The sequence below is a fragment of the Lissotriton helveticus genome, chromosome 5_1, assembly GCF_964261635.1.
Source record: "Lissotriton helveticus chromosome 5_1, aLisHel1.1, whole genome shotgun sequence".
NCBI classification, from domain to species: domain Eukaryota; kingdom Metazoa; phylum Chordata; class Amphibia; order Caudata; family Salamandridae; genus Lissotriton; species Lissotriton helveticus.
Genome location: NC_136065.1, coordinates 175,904,673 through 175,921,848, shown reverse-complemented (window position 1 = coordinate 175,921,848; position 17,176 = coordinate 175,904,673).

Here is a 17,176-nt window from a genome sequence, read left to right as displayed (position 1 = left end):
AGCAAGCAAGTATAATCCACTTGCTTTCATTTTCAGTCACCCGGGGCCAGCCAGTGCTTCACACTTGCACACCACATCCTTCCCAAACTCCTTGTAGTGATCAGACTCACTCACTACTCACCGTGCGGGAGCAGGTCAGACGAAATTGCCAGGACTGCTTTGGGTTCCCAGTCCGGCCCTGAAGAGCACATCACATGCAGAAGAGCTTCTAAGCTGGCAGTACACATGCCACAGCCATGATAGGAACTGCAACCAAACTCAGAAATCGCAACTGAGCTTGGTAAGCAAAGCCTCTAAGCAAAGGGCATGGGGGCTGAGGAACTTCAGCAGGCAGACTGCAAGGACCCGACTGGGTAGGTTTGGAGGGTGTAAACACATAATGATTTAGACTTTAATACTGTGAGCCACACAGAATAAAAGAAAGATGCATGGCCACCATTACTAAAGTGAAAGCAGGGCATGGCATTTGTTAAAGAAAAAGAGCGCACTGGTGCGCTGCAATGAAAAACAAGCAGGATGGAGGAGGAGAAGGAAGCTGAAGGCTGAAAACAAGGCATGTCAGGTAAGTGCAGTTAGGGAAATGGGCTGTTGTACCTGCATCTCCAGCTAAATAGAAGAAGTCATTAAAGAAAAGAGTGCTGAGAAAGCGAAAATAAAAGGTTTCGAGTAAAGTCACATGTAAAAGGGGCTGTCCTTATGGGAGGTTTCAACTGAAGGGAGGGAGGTACTACAGAGGAAGAAGGAGGGACTATTAAACAACTTAAACTATGAAACAAAAACAACTCTAAAAGACACTGCAAGGAGCCAATGAAATGCATGGGTGGAATATGGGAGAAGCTGAATGCTCATATCCTGAATAGCAAAAAAGGAAATCCTGGGTCACTCCCCAGGAAAGACCGTGCACAGCCTGTTCACTCAAAAGAGTGTGCTCAAAAATCTATCTATTGAATATTTACAAAAGCTGAGGCTTAAGTTCACTGATTTTTACAAATTTAAACATGATACGATAAAACATTTAACTCAATGATGAAGATTTCTTCAATAATCGGTTGAATTCTTGTTTATTTCATGTTCGTGGAGATTGTTGAGGTATCACAAAATCCAAAGCAAATGGCATCATTTTTCATATTTAAAAATCCCAATGCATTTCGGGCAATCCATTATGCCCTTCTTCAGGGGCATCTACAATTCATAATAATATAACAATATTACAAAGAGAATGCAGCGTGGTACATATGGTTCACAAATTTTTGGTCAGGGAGAATACATAAGTGCTGTAACAATATAGGGAAACTCAGTGCTACAGAGAATACCAAACCACCAGATGACGTAGTGTTAATAAAAATGAACTAAGGAAACGTGATGAGACATACACCGAAAGGATTCCAGTTGTTTAGAAATGTAATAAAGAAATAAAGTTTTAAGAAGAAAGGAATGCTTCTTTCGGGGTGGTTTGGCTCCGTTTAGACAAAGCCCGGTGGGTCACTTGGCCAGGATAAGTGGAAGGATGGAAACTAAAGTTTTTACGCGTTAGTGGCTCTAATGGAATATGAAAAAACATACTGTAAATTTGTGGTTCTATATTAAGAAACCTCAGTTTGAGTACGTGCTCAATTCTGGAATTTACCCGGCGGAGCACGGGGCGTGATCCGTGTAGGCAGATAAGTATCTAACGCGGCGACTGTAGCAAGAAAAGCTACCATTAATCTATTGGCACAAGGGACATTAAGTAAACATGTATGGTGAAAAAAGAGTACCGCTTTACTCACCGTTATTGGACCGTGTGTTGAGGCAACTAAACAGTTCAAGCCTTCTGGAGTAAGCAAGACCTCCGTGTATCTAGCGTTATCATTAATAGCGTGATGTAGAGTGGTGATAGAAAAAGGACTATGCGTAACTAAGTGGCGGCCATCTTAGACGGGTGTGAAACTAACTACAGAGAGTTTGTGAAAGCGGGTGAACAGTGGCGAAGAGAGCACCGAAAAAACTGAGGTGGTAAAACAATCTCAATTAAAAAACAATCTCAATTGAAAAACAATAGAGATGGCACTGCAGGTTTGGGTCCGTTTGTTCTTGATAAACAGATACAGTAATGAAGGGAAAACGTTTCACATGATTACTATTAAGTAATCCACTATAAATACTGATGAAACAATCCAGTACATTCAGGTAAACAGCAGTTCATATTCGGACTGTAAACATGTGCATAATGAAACAGGCAATGAATACACAGGTAACTGAGCTATTCTGTGTTATATAGCATAGAAATATTAGCAATATCAGTTTACAGGAAGCATGCTAACTCGAATTTATCATTGAGCCCTGTCGGGGTTAAGCTTTGCATATACCAGATCCAGTGTGTTTCACGTTGCGATAACAACTTAGCTGTGTCGCGCTCTGGGCTGGGTTCCACCAGCTCAAGAACGCCGAATCTTAATTGTGCTATGTTGTGCTTACTGGTATTCCAATGTTGTGCTATTGGTGAACTAGTTGAGTTGGTTCTTATTCGACACTTATGCTCAGTTATGCGTGTGCGTAAAGCACCTTCAGTTTTACCTACATAATATAGGTCACAAGGACATTTTATGTAGTAAATGACATGGTTGCTATTGCATGTTGCATTGTACTTCAACGGGATAGGTTTCCCTGATCTGGGGTGATGTAGAACTCTGCCGGTGATGGCATTGTTACAGTTCGAACAGTTTAAGCATTTGAGAATTCCTTTGTGTGTCACTTGTGTTGCCAGAGGCTTTTTGCTCAGGATTTCTTTAAGGTTTGGCAATCTCTTATACGCAAGCAACGGGGGTGCTGTGAACATCCCTTTGAAATCAGGTTCTGACTGTAGTAATGACCATCTATTCAATATGATGGATTTCATCATTTTAGATTGGGTTTAAAGTATTGATACAAACACTTCTCTAGGTGTAGTTACAGGTTTACTTCTTTTCTGTAAAAGATCTTCCCGCCTCAAGGCTGTAACCCTCGAGACTGCCTGCTCTAAAACTGTGTCTGGGTAACCTCTTTGTTTATACTTGTCTTTGAATACCTCTATCGTTTGCATGCCAATAGTTTCATCAAAGTTGATGCGCTTAATGCGCAAAAACTGTGAATAGGGCAGGTGGCGCTTCAGTGAGCAAGGATGAAAGCTGTTGTACGCTAAGGCATTATTGCGGTCAGTGGCCTGGGTGAAAATGGAAGTTGTTATTTTACCATTGGAGATGGTGATCTAAACATCAAGAAACGGGATCTGTTTTGCCTCAATCTGATGGGTGAATTGAATGCGTGGGTTGATGGTATTGATTTGTGAAATGTTATTTTGTAAGTCACTGCATGTTCCTTGCAAGATGATGAGAATATCATCAATATAGCGCTTGAAAGTTACCAGATTCATGGTCCACGGAGGTTGTGACGAATTGAATTCTTGTTCGAACTTCATCATGAAGATGTTCGTATAGCTGGGGGCTCCTGAAAAGCCCATAGATGTACCATTGGACTGGAGGAAATACTGCGCTTGCCAATGGAAATAGCTGTGAAAAAGGCAAAAATGTAGGATCTCTAGTAGGGAAATGCGATTTGCTCGAGTGATATCAGCTCTCAGTAGGGCCCATTCTATGGCCTCGAGTCCCTCTAGATGGGGAATGTACGCATACAGTGAAACTGCGACCACCATGCAGAGCCACACTTGTCTGTTAGGAGGAATGGTAATCTCTCTAAGGATATTCAATATGTGTGTGGTATCCTGTATGTACGTCGAGCTGGATTGTACAATTGGTTGGAGAAAAGTATCTAGATACCGACCTAAGGGGTCGTGAATCGAACTGCAACCCGAGACAATGGGTCTCAAAGAAGGGTCTGTCAGTGACTTATGAATTTTTGGTACCACTTATAACCGTGGTCTACGTGGAAATTTGGTGAATAGATAGTCTTTTGTTTTAGTGTTGATCCATTTCATGTCTAGTGCGTGTGACAGAATCCTTTCAAGAATTGATAAAAATTAATTAGAGGGATCTCTGGGTAATGGTAACTTCATAATAAGGTCATTGACCATGCTTTCCACTTTCTGTTCGTATTTAATTCTGTCCATGATCACTAGAGCGCCACCCTTGTCAGCCTTTGTGAAGTGGAGCGAGGTATTGGTTTGTAATGAACGCAAAGCAGATTTTTCACCAGGACTAAGATTAGGTGGAGAATTCGAAATCAAAGGCATTTTGGAAATATCCTGTTTCACCAATGTCTCAAAAAGATCAATGGCTTTGTGGGAAATTTGAGAAACAAAAGTGCTTTTGGATCTGAACTCTTGATATTCCGCCTCTTCCATTGTGGATTGTGTAGTTTCAATGGTAGAGAAAAAATGGCGTAGTCTCAACTTTCTCGTGAACTTGAATACATCAATTTGCGACTATAGCCTCTGGCAACACAAGTGACACACAAAGGAATTCTCAAATGCTTAAACTGTTCGAACTGTAACAATGCCATCACCGGCAGAGTTCTACATCACCCCAGATCAGGGAAACCTATCCCGTTGAAGTACAATGCAACATGCAATAGCAACCATGTCATTTACTACATAAAATGTCCTTGTGACCTATATTATGTAGGTAAAACTGAAGGTGCTTTACGCACACGCATAACTGAGCATAAGTGTCGAATAAGAACCAACTCAACTAGTTCACCAATAGCACAACATTGGAATACCAGTAAGCACAACATAGCACAATTAAGATTCGGCGTTCTTGAGCTGGTGGAACCCAGCCCAGAGCGCGACACAGCTAAGTTGTTATCGCAACGTGAAACACACTGGATCTGGTATATGCAAAGCTTAACCCCGACAGGGCTCAATGATAAATTCGAGTTAGCATGCTTCCTGTAAACTGATATTGCTAATATTTCTATGCTATATAACACAGAATAGCTCAGTTACCTGTGTATTCATTGCCTGTTTCATTATGCACATGTTTACAGTCCGAATATGAACTGCTGTTTACCTGAATGTACTGGATTGTTTCATCAGTATTTATAGTGGATTACTTAATAGTAATCATGTGAAACGTTTTCCCTTCATTACTGTATCTGTTTATCAAGAACAAACGGACCCAAACCTGCAGTGCCATCTCTATTGTTTTTCAATTGAGATTGTTTTACCACCTCAGTTTCGGTGCTCCATTCGCCACTGTTCACCCGCTTTCACGAACTCTCTGTAGTTAGTTTCACACCCGTCTAAGATGACCGCCACTTAGTTACACATAGTCCTTTTTCTATCACCACTCTACATCACGCTATTAACCACATTAGTGCTAAGGCAATTCCCCCTGGGTGCTGTTACTCCAGATTTCCCATTGTTCATGACAAGGTCAGCTCGTCATCAGCACATGAGCAGTGTACTGCATGAGCTTGTCATGAGCATGGAAGGGGTTAATGATAACCCTAGATCCACGGAGGTCTTGCTTACTCCAGAAGGCTTGAACTGTTTCGTTGCCTCAACACACGGTCCAATATCGGTGAGTAAAGGAGTACTCTTTTTTCACCATACAGGTTTACTTAATGTCCCTTGTGCCGATAGAGTAATGGTAGCTTTTTTTGCTACAGGCGCCGTGTTAGATACTTATCTGCCTACATGGATCACGTCCAGTGCTCCGACGGGTAAGTTCCCGAATTGAGCACGTACTCAATCTGAGGTTTCTTAATATAGAACCATGAATTTACTATATGTTTTTTCATTTTCCATTAGAGCCACTAACGCGTAGAAACTTTAGTTTCCATCCTTCCACTTATCCTGGCCAAGTGACCCACCGGGCTTTGTCTAAACGGAGCCAAACCACCCCGTAAGAAGCATTCCTTTCTTCTTCGAGCTTTATTTCTTTATTACATTTTACACAACTGGAATACTTTCGGTGTATGTCTCATCACTTTTCCTTAGTTCATTTTCATTAACACTACGTCATCTGGTGGTTTGGTATTCTCTGTAGCACTGAGTGTCCCTATATTCTTACAGCACTTATGTATTGGCCCTGACCAAAAATTTGTGAACCATATGTACCACGCTGCATTCTCTTTGTAATATTGTTATATTATTATGAATTGTAGATGCCCCTGAAAAAGGGCATAATGGATTGCCCGAAATGCATTGGGATTTTTAAATATGAAAAATGATGCCATTTGCTTTGGATTTTGTGATACCTCAACAATCTCCACGAACATGAAACAAACAAGAATTCAACCGATTATTGAAGAAATCTTCATCATTGAGTTAAATGTTTTATCGTATCATATTTAAATTTGTAAAAATCAGTGAACTTAAGCCTCAGCTTTTGTAAATATTCAATAGATAGATTTTTGAGCACACTCTTTTGAGTGAACTGGCTGTGCACGGTCTTTCCTGGGGTGTGACCCAGGATTTCCTTTTTTGCTTTAAGTTTAAAGGTCTAGCAGGGCCTTTTTTCCAGTTGCACGCCACATAGAGAACAGGATTCTTTGGTTAAAACACTTGACAATACTTTTTATATTGTTTATTGAGTGCAACAGCGGCTGCATTTACTTACTAGTTAAAGCATATCCTGAATAGAGCATGTCTCAAAGAGACAGCACAAGCGCTGCCTAGGCAAGACCTAGAAAGGGAGGAGGTCCATTGCTAACATTTTAGCCAGTTTCCCATTGTACAAATGTTCCATTGGGTGGTTGCGTTCATAGTGCCTCTCCTGTCTCAACATGCCCATAATAGTAGCCTGTAATTTTTTGGTTTGTGGTGCCAGTGATGCAAGTCGACTTCTGGAGAGAATCAGGAGGTGGTAGACTCAATATGCGTCTTGGGACAGTCACTGTATGCTGTTTCTGTGGTGTCTCCATCTGACTCTAGTGCCAATGCGAGGTTGCTGAGGTGGGTGATACTGGCACAATGCTGGGTACAGGGCTGCTTTGCAGAAAGATGTCACTTTGTTCTTCCTCATCACTTATACCTCCCACTCTGATCGGAGTCTCCGGAGCCGATTCCTTTTCACATCACCTTGACCACCACCACGTATAGAAAGGTGATTAAGGTCTGCCTCCCAGCGGAGTGTGCGATGTTCTTTCAAATGGGTCGCTTTGCCTCCAGTACCATAGTGTGTACCGAGCTTAACTCGACAAACACTAGCGTTGCAAATGAAGCTTATTGCAATGTGGTCCTCCCGCTTGCTAAACATATAGAAGTCACTGACGGGGGAGGAGTACCTTTTCAGTGGGCCACTGGTGCTACTGCCAATGCTCAAAGAACTAGAGGCAGGTGGGTGGTGCAACAACGATTGGCTCTCTGCAATGACTACTCCTACCTAGCTAGTGGTAGATGCAGGTCTCTTCATGATAATAAATATGGAGTCTTGAAGGATTGGGCCCTCAAGGGGCACGTGGGTTCCTCCTGCTATGCCTTCCTAAGAATGAAGAGTCAGTCAGACAGTTGAGAATACCATTAGGCATTTTATTAGCTAGACTCTGCAGAGGAGTCCATTCAGACCTGCACTCTATGATGTCTTGTAAGGGACTGGCTTTCCCAGGCATAGAAGTAACAATTATACATTTTAGCGGGAGCACAAAACACACCCATCCAGTAATTTTCCACTAAAGGCAGCAAGAGACAAAGAGGGGCAAACAAGGATGAGCTAAGAGTCTGAGGCCTGGTACACACTATCTATCTCTTGCAAGGTCATTCTGTTTGTGCCTGCAGCTGAGCCAGTGGAAGCAGGCTCCGTCTCATGGGTAAGGTATGCAGAAGTATACACTAGTACAGCGAGGCCCAACCTTAGGAGAAAATGCACCCCAGCAGCTTTCACATACACATTCAGTCACAGTCTAATATGGATTGTGAAATACAAAATGGCGCCACAGGTGCTAACTTAAGCCTGCATTCTATTAGGACAGCTCAGTGGGTTACCTACAAATGTGGCAGCGGCTACTAACTTAGCCTTATAATGCTAACCTAATATAGCATAGTGCAAGAATATCACAGCTAGAGGATTTTCAAACTAACAGGCTGGTGCTGGTGGTTGTGCCGCATCCCTCAGAGAATTTTGAATACTAGGATGGTTGATGTTGGTCTCCTCTGGGACAGCTTTCACAACGACCAGCTCCTCCTCTTCATTTCCTCACATAATTGTAAGGCTTTTTAAGAACTTTCCTTTTCCTGAGCCTCTCTTGCCGTGTCTTGGAGTCAGATGGGGTCCAGTCCATGTCCAGATCATCAGAAGTGGGATTTGGAGAATATGGTGGAGTGCCCTTCCTTTTTCTTGCTGGAGATCTGGAAGCCATTGGTTTGTAAAAGGGGAGGTTCTTGCTCAGCAGGAAGCTCGACCTCCTGTGCTGCTCCTATTTCAGTAAGATCTATTGCTGGCTGTGGCTGTTGTCCACTTTCCTGCAATGAGTGGGAACTTGACAAATCCGAATCAATGTCACTGTTCATTGGTGTAGACATGATTGCAGTGACTGTGTCACTGAGGGACATTTACTGAGGGATTTACATTTACATTTACTGAGGGATTTACATTTACATTTACATTTACATTTACATGGCCTTGGGTTTGAGTGGTGCCATTGTTGGAGGAGTGTTGCTTCTAGCTTGCTTCCCAGAGACTGGTGCAGCAGGCTCAAATTTGTCGAAAAACGTTCTGGCGAGCATTCCAGTGGTAGAAATCTTCTTCTTATCTTCCCCATTGGCCATGCTACTGGCAGCACCTTTTTTCGGGTCCCTTTCCAAGCTTTTTGTTGGCAGTGGCACTTAGCTACTTAAGTGGAAGAGATTGGAGGCCTCACACGACTGTCTGGCAGAATTGTGGGTGATGTTTCTTGTGCACCTAAAAGCAAACAAACAATATAAACATTTAGTGAAATGTGGCATTGTTGCAATTTGAATTAGTACTGACAATATAATTTAGTGCAATTACTCAAGTTATCATTATTGTCCAAATAATTAACAGCAACAGTACATTTCAAAGTCAAACCACACCACAAGAACATGATATTTCATTTCCAGTAAGAATAACAACATACAGATGTAACTGTTTGCGTTGTGTGCCTCTAAGGGAGACACCCGTGACAACCAGCGAGGTGCAGGAGAACATTGACTAATGCTTAAAAAAATTAATGCTGGTGTGCATCCATGGCAGGCAAGGGGGTCTACGGGGAAATGGACTACTCCTTAAAATGTTAATGATGGTGTGTGTTGTGCATCTGTGGCAAGAGGTCCAGGGGGAAATGTAATAACCCATAAAACATTAATGCTGATATATGTTGTGCAAATATGGCAGGCAGGGATCCAGGGGAAAATGGAATAATCCTAAACAAATTCATGCAGGCAGGGGGTCCAGGAGAAAATGGAATTATAGTAATACTTAATAAACTAATGCAGTTGTGTGTTTGTGTGCGATGGCAGGCAGGAGGTGGTTTTCCCCACCGTTTACTTACGGGATACAGGATATTCATGTTTTATATGTGACGTGTGAGGTTTAGTATGTTACTAGCAGCCCGTCCCGACATTGTCCGGGTATGAATTGTTGCCGGCCAGTAGTATATTGTTTTGTAGAATTTCGTTTTGATAGCATTTCTTTTCTGTGACAGGCCTGTGAAATGCTCCGATTCACAGTGCACTGCTTATGCACTTAAGAGTGCGCGTTCAGTAGTGTGTGAACTCGAGTTTCCCTACTTTATTTTTCCTTGCAATATTATATAGCGTGAACTCGACAACATGGCATGAGCACAATTTACATTACAGAAGAACACATTCATTTGTGGTAGGCACGGGGAGACAAAGCGATTTGCCTGGAATCACAGGATGTTGAGCTGAGATTCGAACGTAGCTCCCCAGCTCTAAAGTTCGCAATTCTAGAACTTGTGGCGGGAGGTGTGTCTAAAAGTGTATGTCGGTGCTGGCCATCAATGAGAGTGTAATCTACATGGTGTTCTCGGGATCGGGGAAGGACAGGAGGAAACACAACAATCAGGCTCCACTACTGGTAACTTTCCCAATAGGTATTTATTGGTTAAAAAGATAAGAAGAACAGAAATGAACAGTCCCGCTATTTCGTGGTAACACCACGAACAATAGTCAGTAGGAAAGAAACAATAAAGTTAGTGCAACGATACCCTTTCGCAGCCCTGTTCCACGGGGAGGGCTTTTGCTCCAACCGTTCTCCGCATGAATACCGGTCCTGGTATTCCCCAATGGAGGGCACTGGGCTAAGCAACGGCTGAACATGCCGCTCGACCGTGGCTTATTGTGGCTGGGTTCTGCAGCTGTTGTACAGCGATAGTGAATGAGGTACTAGCGCTGGATTCACGAACTCGGGTATGCCCAGCCGGGCACTCTACCGCAATGTTCGTGCTGGTGTTTAAGGGAGCAGCCGCTCGACCTTTACTGTTGCAGAAACGAACTTGGGAATGCCCAGCCGGGCACTCTACCGCAATGTTCATGCTGGTGTCTAAGGGAGCAGCCGCTCGGCCTTTGCTGTTGCTGAAACAAACTCGGGAATGCCCAGCCGGGCACTCTACCGCTGAGTTCGTATTGGTGTCTAAGGGAGCAGCCGCTCGACCTACGACGCCCAAATCCCCTGAAGAAGAATGCGAGTGACTGTTTCCGGTGAAGTGCTCGTGAAGTCCGCCGCACCCACACTGGATTCCACTCTGGGGCAAAGTCTCTAGAAACTCAAGAAGAGACGCGGAAAAAACCTCTGTGGTGTGCGTCTTTGCCCTTTCCTTCCCTGGGAAAACCACACTACACGCTCAACCAAGACGACGCAAATCCGGGAGTGAAGAGAGCTGATCTTACCTCCTGAACATTGCTAAGCCCAGAACAAGGTCCGCGGTAGCTATAACAAACAACACGGGTCCGCGGTCATCAGGATACCAGAACGGCCGGCAAGGATCACAATATCCGACGCCTTTCCTCGGTCGCGTACGCTATTTATGGGCGTTTCCGGTCCGCGCGCAGATCGTGCTAGGCATGCTGGTGCTTGCAGTCTTTACCCGCCGGTTGCGTACAACGTTCCTGCGACTGGCTTGTGCTGCCGTCACCGGGCTGCGGGGAAAGGGGGGGGGATTCCTGACAGAGAGAGACCTGTGCATTTTTCAAATGGGTGGTGAAAAAATATGAGTATGTTGCTGGAGATGTGGCCCGCCGTGCCACCAATGTACTTACCGGGGGAGGTAAACACCCATTATTCCGCAACTTTCTTTCCGCATACCATCACTCCGCATACTTTCATTACGAAAGTACCATGACTCCGCAATGCCATTATAACGCATGACATTACATTTTATATGCTTTTCCCAAGCATACATTTACAACAAAATTCGTTGTAAATGCATGAATGGTAAAAGCATGTTTTTTTAATGTTTGGATAAGGTAAGTATGGGTATAGGGGTATATGTTTTGGGGTACCGAGGTATATGTTTTGGGGTGTTTGGGTATTTTAAGGGTTCAGATATAGTTTTGGGTTATGGGGTACAGGGGTAGTTTTAGGGCTTAGGGATAGATATGGGTTTTGGGGTACAGTGGTATTTTTAGGGTTCAGGGTTAGGTTTGAGTTTTGGGGTATAGGGGTATTTTTAGGGTTCAGGGGTAGGTTTGGGTTTTGGGGTACAGGGGTATTTTAAGGGTACAGGGCTAGGTTTGGGTTTTGGGGTACAGGAGTATTTTTAGAGTTCAGGGCTAGGTTTGGGTTTTGGGGTACAGGGGTATTTTAGGGTTCAGGGGTAGGTTTGGGTTTTGGGGTACAGTGTTATTTTTAGGGTTCAGGGGTAGGTTTGGGTTTTTGGGTACAGGTGTATTTTTAGGATTCAGGGCTAGGTTTGGGTTTGGGGTACATGGGTATTTTTAGGGTTCAGGGGTAGGTTTGGGTTTTGAGGTACAGGGGTATTTATATGGTTCAGGGCTAGGTTTGGGTTTTGGGGTACAGGGGTAATTTTAGGGTTTAGGGATAGGTCTGGGTTTTGGGGTACGGGGTATATTCATAGGGTTAAGATGGGTTTGTGTTTAAGGGTGTTGGGTATTTTAAAGAGTAAGGGTGGGTTATGATTATGGGGTGCAGGGGTATTTAAAGGGAACAGGGTGGGATTAGCACACGATATGAGACATGGCATGAAGGGCGGAACGTACCACACACCCCCAGTGTTTGTCACGCCCCCAGCACACGCCCACAGCACAACGCAGACACGCCCACAAGGGACTACTTTGCTGGCACGGTTCTTTTACCTTTTAAATGTGTATGGTGGGCGTCTGCATAGCCTGTGTCCTTCTGCTGCAACTGCCCTTTCCAACGCTGTATTGGGTGTTGTGATTGGTGCTGTGGTTCCTGAGATTACCCGCCTCAAAGGTTTGGGCTCTCTCTTTATTATATTAGTATAGATTTAATATTCATCTGCCTCTCTGGAGTCATGCTAGAATGTGAAAGGTATTTGGAAAAGAGCAGGTCCATCAGAATTAAAATGTTATGTTATGTTATTCATTTTTTTTGTATAGCGCACGGCTACTCAAAAAGAGTGTCCCGGCGCTTTAAGTAAGAAGAACTGCAGCACAATAACATAACACATTAAAAAAAAGGAGAGGAAAAGAACACAGAAAGAGAAAACAGCGGAACGGCCTACTGAGTAAACAGCCAGGTTTTGAGGCCTTTCCTAAAGGCAAGTAAACTGGTGGCCCCCCGGAGTGTGAGCGGCAATGAGTTCCACATCTGTGGCGCCAGCAATCCAAAGGAGCGGCCTCCCAGGCGGGCTCTCTTCACACACGGGACAGCCGCCAGGAACAGAGATTCTGACCTCAGAGAACGAGCCGGATGGTAAAAGGCAAGTCTCTTTTGGAGATACTTCGCTCCCACCGCATGGAGCGCTTTATAGGCCAAAGTCAATGCCTTAAAGGCAATCGGTTTGCGGATGGGAAGCCAGTGCAACGTCTGCAGCAAACCCGCAGCACTTACTCGTCTGTTCAATCCAAAAATCGCCCTAGCGGCAGCGTTCTGCACGACTTGGAGCCGCTGTAGCAGGTACTCTGGTAGGCCCAGGTAAAGAACGTTAGAATAATCTAATCTAGAGCCGACCAAAGCCTGCACAGTCATCTTCCTGTGCTCCTCCGACAAAAAGGGCAGAAACCTCCGCAGCATCTTTAGGAGGCCGAAGCACGTACCCGTCACACCGAGGATCTGGGCTTTCAACGTTAGCCCCTTGTCTATCTTGACCCCCAAGTTCTTAGCAGTTTGGGAGGAACAAGACGGGGGAAACATATTAATGGGCCACCAGGCCTGCCAGTCTGGCTCCGTATCACACCCAAAGAAGAGTACCTCAGACTTATCGGAATTGCACTTGAGGCTGTTCAGATGGAACCAATTAAAAACAGCCCCAAGGCAATCCCGGATACTCTCCCCATCAAAGTCTCCTCCACTCTTACAAGAGAAGAGGAGCTGGGTGTCGTCTGCATAGGATACGATCTGGGCCCCAAATGACTCCGCCAACGCCGCCAAAGGGGCCATAAAGATGTTGAAAAGGGTCGGGCTCAATATAGAGCCCTGTGGGACCCCGACTCCCAAAGGCGGCATCACGGCGGAATCTGGGGAGGCCCAGACCGTTTGCCGACGGCCAGCTAGAAAGGAAGAAAACCAGCTGAGCACCGTCCCTCGTAGGCCGATCTCATAGAGTCTTGCGAGAAGGCCATCATGGGGGACGGTGTCGAAAGCCGCCGACAAGTCCAACATCACCAGCATGGCTTTGCCCCCAGTATCCAGAACCCCTTTAATGGTTTCTGAAACCTCTAGGAGTGCGGTCTCTGTGCTGAGATTTGGGCGAAAGCCAGACTGGGTAGCGTGCAGAATCTCGTGTGTCTCTAAAAAACTGGAGAGCACCGTCTGGACGTGCTTCTCCAGAATTTTCGTGAGGGCTGGCAACAGAGAGATAGGCCTAAAGTTAACTGGGGCCTTCGGGTCAAGACCGGGCTTCTTAAGCAGAGGGATGACCTTTGCCTGCTTCCAGGCCGGCGGAACCACTCCCTGACTCAACGAGAGATTCAGGAGAGGATTCTCCAGTGGATTGATCACTTCCGCAATTTTCGCCAAGAATTTGGCAGGGCACGGGTCCAAAGGCGACCCAGATTTAAGATTGCCCATAAGCACTAAGGAAGAAGGGGCTGAAATAGGTGGAAACACAGCCAACGTCACATCAGGGGGGGCCAGAGGGAACATAGCAGCCTCAGAGTTGATCGGCCCGGTCGATGCTCCCGGTGGAAAAGAGTCTTGTATAAGTCTGATCTTGCTAGTGAAAAAATCAGCAAGATCCGAAGCCCAGGATTCAGAGGGCCTCTCTTCAGATGTAGTGGACCGAGGGGCCATGAATTCTCTCACTATGGTGAAAATCTCCTTACAAAATAAGTTTGTAATCTACTACAGCTGCCCCAGCTGCAGATTGCAGAGAGTAGCAAAGTACCTGATGTGCTGGCTAGCATGCCTCCATTAATTTAGCACAATAACTTGTACTCCACAGTACATAATGCCTTACTTAATGAGAGGTGATTTACTTTTATTTTTCCACACAAAGTATGTGCTTCTACAGTGCCACCCACTATTTAATTTTAAACAAGTTTTTACACAGAGCATTTTTTCCAGAAATGGAAAATGAAATTGATATAACACAAGTGCAAGTGGCTAATTTAATAAAAAAACAAAAAGACGGTGCACCTGGTCCAAATGGTATCCCTTTTGCCCTCTACAAGGAAGATCCAGGCATGTGGGCTGAACACCTAACTAAAGTCTTTAATGAAGTAGTACGGAGAGGGACAATCCCCGAATCATGGAGAGAGTCACTAATATCCCCTATCTTTAAAAAGGGAAATTGGGCCCGAGAACTACCGTTTAATAACACTACAAGACACGGACGCAAAACTGTTTGCACGGATCTTGTTGTCAAGCCTATAGGACTGGGTAAAGGAAAATGAAATTCTTCAGCCAAATCAAACAGACTTTATTAAAGGCCTAGGAACGACAACAAACATCCTAGCCCTATCGATATTAATGGACAAAGCAATGGCAATAAAACAACCACTGTACCCTTGCTTTGTCGATTATAAATCAGCATTCGACTGTGTGGACAGAAATCTACTCTAGGAACAGCTACGACTGCAAGGGATCCCACCACAACTATTACAGTTGATTTGTCTCCTCTACACACACACCTGGGTAAGAGTGCGGATGGGCGATGACCGATCACTAACTAAGGAAATCCCGACGTTAGGGGCCTAAAGCAGGGCTGCGTACTTGTCCCATTACTATTTAACCTGTTCCTAATGGACTTAATGGAGGTACTTAACAATATAACTGTTCATCCACCTAAGCTTGCTGATAAACACATATCAAACCTCCTATATGCGGACGATGTTGTCCTTTTAAGCAATACGCCTAATAGTGCGATTATCTCAGTATGCAAAAGATAATAGGATGGTTATAAATGAATCAAAATCCAAAGTCATGGTGATTACAAAAAATTCAAGGAGGAAATACATGTTAAAATGGTTTCTGGGAAAGTCACAATTAGATCAAGTAGAAACCTATAGATATTTGGGTGTTATATTCAATGACAACGGAAACTTTCTTCCACAGAAACTTGAAATCCATAGGAAATCTAATGCCTTGACAGCAGCATTTAGGACTATCTAAAAATCTATTAGCGACCTTACCTATCGCCCATTTTTAAAAGTGATTTCTGCTAAACTGCTAGCCTCGTTAACCTACGGCAGCGAGGCCTTAAAGGGAAAAGATGCAGCTATTATCAACAATGCTACCTCAAAAATGTTTAAAATCCTTTTCCATTTGCCCATAAACGCCTCACAAGCACAGGTCAGACTGGAATTTGGTCTAAATAAACAGATGTATGCTCAAAAGGCACATATAATTAAAGTCTGGTATAGAATAAAAAACAACCAAGACAACTTAATGTCCCAGTTAATATGGAGAGAAATTAGCTGCAACAGCAAATCACCAGCTTGGAAATACTTGGATGCGACCATGGAAGAATTTAAGGTTAGGCCAGTTTGGGACTCCTCTATTACTCAGGAATCATTTAAGAAAATTGTTAATAAAAGAACAGATCATTTATCATTGCTAAACGACAAGGCGACTTTTGCAAAAAGGAAGCACGCATGACCCATAATAAATGGTTTTACAAAAAAGATGGCCCAGCAATACCTGAACACACCATGGTCGCTGGAAAATAAACAAATCTTTATTATAGCACGTTTTGGTGTACTGCTGGTTCTATGCCATCTACCACCTTGGAAAAAGCACGAAAAGGATACTGTATGCAGGCTGTGCAAATCTGGGGAATAGAATATTATCCATCTCTTGTGTCTCTGTTCTGAACTGAGAAATGAAAGAGCAACTGCATTAAAGAGTCTATTTAATGAAAGAGGGGTGGGAACTTGCAGACAGGCACTGATCCTATGTCTTTCCCCAGACGATTTACCTTTGAATTCTGCTCTGGCAAAACTTTTAACTAAAGTGTGGAAAAAATTAGAACTCCAGGAAACATAAAATTAATAATTACTACATATTCTGCCCTTTTAAAATGTTATTGATTGCTTTATCCTTATCTTATGGTAAAGGATTTTATAAAAAATACTCATTCATATAAGAAGTATTGCATTTTAAAAGAATTATTGCTATTTAAACTGTATATAATGGATTATTGCATGAATTTGTTTTATTGTAAGATTTTAATTAATCAAACAATAAAGGATATATATATATATATATATTGTTTACAATGTGTCCTTTTGCTTTTCTCATGACCTTGCTATTCCTGCTGATCCACCATCACCACTGACTAGGCTGGAGATAGCAGCCCAGCTGCAGCAGCAGAGGCTGGAGACCACCCAGTCAGAATGCTGGCAGCTGGTGGCCCCGGAGGAGGAAGAAGCGAAAGTAGCTGTCTCTGACCCGGGCTCCAGGCCCACAGCCTCCAGACTCCCAGCCATTACATCACCATCACCAGATAGGGTCCCTAATTGCCTCTGCTGCCAGTGCCGCCTTCCCGCTCACTGCAGTGCCTCATCCTGCAGTGGATTGACCATTTGGACAGTCATTTAGATAGCCGTTTGGGGAGAACTGAGCAGAATCTGGACCAGTTCCAGATCAGAATTGATGATGCCCATTTCCGAGCTTTTTACTTTTTTTGTTTT